Source organism: Haematobia irritans, chromosome 4, assembly GCF_050003625.1.
Source record: "Haematobia irritans isolate KBUSLIRL chromosome 4, ASM5000362v1, whole genome shotgun sequence".
In the NCBI taxonomy this organism is placed as follows: domain Eukaryota; kingdom Metazoa; phylum Arthropoda; class Insecta; order Diptera; family Muscidae; genus Haematobia; species Haematobia irritans.
The window spans coordinates 186,228,118-186,234,233 of record NC_134400.1 but is presented as its reverse complement, the minus strand read 5'-3'; positions in this window follow the sequence as shown (position 1 = coordinate 186,234,233).

Below are 6,116 nucleotides of genomic sequence, written 5' to 3'. Positions count from 1 at the left end.
TGTCGAAATCAGAAAAACATATATATGGAAGCTATATCTAAATCTGAACCGATTTCAATCAAATTTGGCACACATGACTATATTACTAATTGTACTCCTAGTGCAAAATTTCAACCAAATTGGGCCAAAACTCTGGCTTCTGGGGCCAGATAAGTCCATATCGGGCGAAAAATATATATGGAAGATATATCTAAATCTGAACTGATTTCAATCAAATTTGGCACACATGACTATACTACCAATTGTACTCCTTGTGCAAAATTTCAAGCTAATCGGGATGAAACTCTGGCTTCTGGTTCCATATAAGTGCATATATGGCGAAAGATATATATGGAAGCTATATCTAAATCTGAACCGATGTCAATCAAATTTTGCACACTTGACTATACTACTAATTGTACTGCTAGTGCAAACCCTGTTCCACAGTGTGGCGCAGGGTATAAAAAACAAGTAAGGAAAGTCTAAAGTCGGTCGGGGCCGACCTGCACCACTATGTAGACAAACATTTGTGTTACCATCTCAACTACTTAAAATTTTATGGGAGCTATATAAAAGTTTGCATTTCCAGATACAAATACTTTTAATGCAAACAATTTTTTGTACTTCTACAAAAACTCTAGAATTAAAATTTAAATCGGCTAACGCCCTGGGATGAAACACAATGTGCGAAAGATATATATGGGAGCTATATCTTAATCTGAATCGATTTCAACCAAATTCGGCACGCATAGCTACAATGCTAAATCTACTCCCTGTGCAAAATTTCAACCAAATTGGGCCAAAACTCTGGCTTTGAGGACCATATTAGTCCATATCGGGCGAAAGATATATATGGGAGCTATATCTAAATCTAAACCGATTTCAATCAAATTTTGCACACTTGACTATACAACTAATTGTACTCCTAGTGCAAAATTTCAACCAAATTCGGCAAAAAATCTGGCTTCTGGGCCATATAAGTCCAAATCGGGCGAAAGGTCTATATGGGAGCTATATCTAAATCTGAACCGATTTCAATCAAATTTTGCACACTTGACTATACGTCTAAGTGTTATGTTTGTACAAAATTTCAAGCAAATCGCAACTTCGCAAAAGTTTATTTATGATTTATCGCTCGATATATATGTATTAGAAGTTTAGGAAAGTTAGAGTCAGTTTTACAACTTTTCGACTAAGCAAATTTGACACGCATAGCTACAATGCTAATTCTACTCCCTGTGCAAAATTTCAACTAAATCGGAGTTACAAATTGGCCTCTGTGGTCATATGAGTCTAAATCAGGCGAAAGCTATATATGGGAGCTATATATAAATCTGAACCGATTTCAACCAAATTTGGCACGCGTAGCAACAATACTAATTCTACTCCCTGTGCAAAATTTCAACTAAATCGGAGTTAAAAATTGGCCTCTGTGGTCATATGAGTGGAAATCGGGCGAAAGCTATATATGGAAGATATATCAAAATCTGAACCGATTTCAACAAAACTTTGCACGCATAGCTACAATGCCAATTCTACTCCCTGTGCAAAATTTCAACTAAATCGGAGCAAAAAATTGGCCTCTGTGGTCATATGAGTGTAAATCGGCCGAAAGCTATATATTGGAGCTATATCTAAATCTGAACCGATATCAACCAAATTTGACACGCATAGCTACAATGCTAATTCTACTCCCTGTGCAAAATTTCAACTAAATCGGAGTTACAAATTGGCCTCTGTGGTCATATGAGTCTAAATCAGGCGAAAGCTATATATGGGAGCTATATATAAATCCGAACCGATTTCAATCAAATTTGGCACGCATAGCTACAATGCTAAATCTACTTCCTGTGAAAAATTTCAACCAAATTGGGCCAAAACTCTGGCTTTGAGGACCACATTAGTCCATATCGGGCGAAAGATATATATGGGAGCTATATCTTAATCTGAATCGATTTCAACCAAATTCGGCACTCATAGCTACAATGCTAAATCTACTCCCTGTGCAAAATTTCAACCAAATTGGGCCAAAACTCTGGCTTTGAGGACCATATTAGTCCATATCGGGCGAAAGATATATATGGGAGCTATATCTAAATCTAAACCGATTTCAATCAAATTTTGCACACTTGACTATACAACTAATTGTACTCCTAGTGCAAAATTTCAACCAAATTCGGCAAAAAATCTGGCTTCTGGGCCATATAAGTCCAAATCGGGCGAAAGGTCTATATGGGAGCTATATCTAAATCTGAACCGATTTCAATCAAATTTTGCACACTTGACTATACGTCTAAGTGTTATGTTTGTACAAAATTTCAAGCAAATCGGTATAAAACTCTGGCTGCTGGGTCCATATTAGCGCATATCAGGCGAAAGATATATATGGGAGCTATATCTAAATCTGAACCGATTTCTTCCAAAATCAATAGGGTTCTATTCTGACCCAAACTAGAAACATGTGCCAAATTTGAAGGCGATTGGACTTAAATTGCGACCTAGACTTTGATCACAAAAATGTGTTCACAGACAGACAGACGGACGGACGGACAGACGGTCATGGTTATATCGACTCAGGGACCTACCCTGAGCATTATTGCCAAAGACACCATGTGTCTATCTCGTCTCCTTCTGGGTGTTACAAACATATGCACTAACTTATAATACCCTGTTCCACAGTGTGGCGCAGGGTATAATGACAATTTTTCGTTACGTCTGTGGAAATGTTTCGTTGGCTCAATTTGAATGAAATTTTCTTCCATTTCCGATGTAGTCATCATATGAATTGACTCTATGTGACTGCTACACTAATAGAAGAATATGTGCTAAAAACAGTAGTCGATATCTGCTGTAATATTTTGGACCAAAATTCATTCGATTCCGTTGACCAAAATTCCTTCGATCCCGTTGAAATTTGGTACATGTAGTTAGTATATGGTCTCTAACAACCTTGCAAAAATTGGTCCATATCGGTCCATAATTATATAGCCCCCATATAAACCGATCCCCAGATTTGACCTCCGGAACCTCTTGGAGGAGCAAAATTCATCCCAATCGTTTTTCGGTACATTGCGTCATGCAAAAATTGGTCCATATCGGTCTATAGTTATATATATAGCCGATCGCCAATCACACAAACATTGGTCCATATCGCCAAAAACAATCTACCAAAATTTTATTTCTACAGAAATTTTTGTCAAATTTTTATACCCTGCGCCACATTGTGGAACAGGTAAGTTAGTGCATATGTTTGCAACACCCATGGTGGTGTCTTTGGCAAAAATGCTCAGGGTGGGCTCCTGAGTCGATATAGCCATGTCCGTCTGTCCGTGAACACATTTTTTTAATCAAAGTCTAGGTGGCAGTTTTAATCCAATCGACTTCAAATTTGCACAAGTATGTGTTTTGGCTCAGAATAGAACCCTATTGATTTTGGAAGAACTCAGTTCAGATTTACATATAACTTCCATATATATCTTCCGCCCGATATGGACTAATACGGTCCCAGAAGCCAGAATTTTACCCCAATTTGGTTGAAATTTTGCACTTGGAGTACAATTAGTAGTGTAGTCAAGTGTGCCAAATTTTGTTGAAATCGATTCAGATTTAGATATAGCTCCCATATATATGTTTTTCTGATTTCGACAAAAATTGTCAAAATACCAACATTTTCCTTGTAAAATCGCCATTGCTTAGTCGAAAAGTTGTAAAAATGACTCTAATTTTCCTAAACTTCTAATACATATATATCGAGCGATAAATCATAAAAAACGTTTGCGAAGTTTCCTTAACATTGCTTCAGATTTAAATGTTTCCCATATTTTTATACCCTGCGCCACACTGTGGAACAGGGTATTATAAGTTAGTGCATATGTTTGTAACACCCAGAAGGAGACGAGATAGACACATGGTGTCTTTGGCAATAATGCTCAGGGTGGGTCCCTGAGTCGATATAACCATGTCCGTCTGTCCGTCTGTCCGTCCGTCCGTCCGTCTGTCTGTGAACACATTTTTGTGATCAAAGTCTAGGTTGCAATTTAAGTCCAATCGCCTTCAAATTTGGCACATGTTCCTAAATTGGGACAGAATAGAACCCTATTGATTTTGGAAGAAATCGGTTCAGATTTAGATATAGCTCCCATATATATCTTTCGCCCGATATGCACTAATATGGATCCAGCAGCCAGATTTTTATACCGATTTGCTTGAAATTTTGTACAAACATAACACTTAGTCGTATAGTCAAGTGTGCAAAGTTTGATTGAAATCGGTTCAGAATTAGATATAGCTCCCATATATATCTTTCGCCCGATATGAACTTATATGGCCCCAGAAGCCAGATTTTTGGCCGAATTTGGTTGAAATTTTGCACTAGGAGTACAATTAGAAATATAGTCAAGTGTGCAAAATTTAATAGAAATCGGTTCAGATTTAGATATAGCTCCCATATATATCTTTCGCCCGATATGGACTAATATGGTCCTAAAAGCCAGAGTTTTGGCCCAATTTGGTTGAAATTTTGCACAGGGAGTAGATTTAGCATTGTAGCTACGCGTGCCAAATTTGGTTGAAATCGATTCAGATTTAGATATAGCTCCCATATATATCTTTCGCCCGATATGGACTTATATGGACCCAGAAGCCAGAGTTTTATCCCGATTAGCTTGAAATTTTGCACAAGGAGTACAATTGGTAGTATAGTCATGTGTGCCAAATTTTATTGAAATCGGTTCAGATTTAGATATAGCTTCCATATATATTTTTCGCCCGATATAGACTTATATGGCCCCAGAAGCCAGAGTTTTGGCCCAATTTGGTTGAAATTTTGCACAAAGAGTACAATTGGTTGTATAGTCGTGTATGTCGAATTTGATTGAAATCGGTTCAGATTTAGATATAGCTTCCATATATATTTTTCGCCCGATATGGACTTATATGGCCTCAGAAGCCAGAGTTTTGGCCCAATTTGGTTGAAATTTTGCACTAGAAGTACAATTAGTAATATAGTCATGTGTGCCAAATTTGAATGAAATCGGTTCAGACTTAGATAGAGCTCCCATATATAAGTTTTTCTGATTTCGACAAAAATGGTCAAAATACCAACATTTTCCTTGTAAAATCGCCACTGCTTAGTCGAAAAGTTCTAAAAATTACACTAATTTTCCTAAACTTCTAATACATATATATCGAGCGATAAATCATAAATAAAATTTTGCGAAGTTTCCTTAAAATTGCTTCAGATTTAAATGTTTCCCATATTTTTTTTTTACTAAAATTGTGTTCCACCCTAGTGCATTAGCCAACTTAAATTTTGAGTCTATAGATTTTGTAGAAGTCTATCAAATTCTGTCCAGATCGAGTGATATTTAAATGTATGTATTTGGGACAAACCTTTATATATAGCACCCAACACATTCGACGGATGTGATATGGTATCGAAAATTTAGATCTACAAAGTGGTGCAGGGTATAACATAGTCGGCCCTGTCCGATTTTAGACTTTCCTTAGTTGTTATACCCTGCTCCACACTGTGGAACAGGGTATTATTTTTACTAACATTGTGTTCCACCCCAGCGCATTAACTGAATTAAATTTTAAGTCAATAGATTTTCTAAGAAGTCTTAAATATATTGTCGGTTCAGATTTAAATGTATGTTTATTGGAACATAAAGCTTTATAAAGGGTGATTCTTTTGAGGTTAGGATTTTCATGCATTAGTATTTGACAGATCACGTGGGATTTCAGACATGGTGTCAAAGAGAAAGATGCTCAGTATGCTTTGACATTTCATCATGAATAGACTTACTAACGAGCAACGCTTGCAAATCATTGAATTTTATTACCAAAATCAGTGTTCGGTTCGAAATGTGTTTATCGACAAATTTTGTTCAGCGATGAGGCTCATTTCTGGTTGAATGGCTACGTAAATAAGCAAAATTGCCGCATTTGGAGTGAAGAGCAACCAGAAGCCGTTCAAGAACTGCCCATGCATCCCGAAAAATGCACTGTTTGGTGTGGTTTGTACGCTGGTGGAATCATTGGACCGTATTTTTTCAAAGATGCTGTTGGACGCAACGTTACGGTGAATGGCGATCGCTATCGTTCGATGCTAACAAACTTTTTGTTGCCAAAAATGG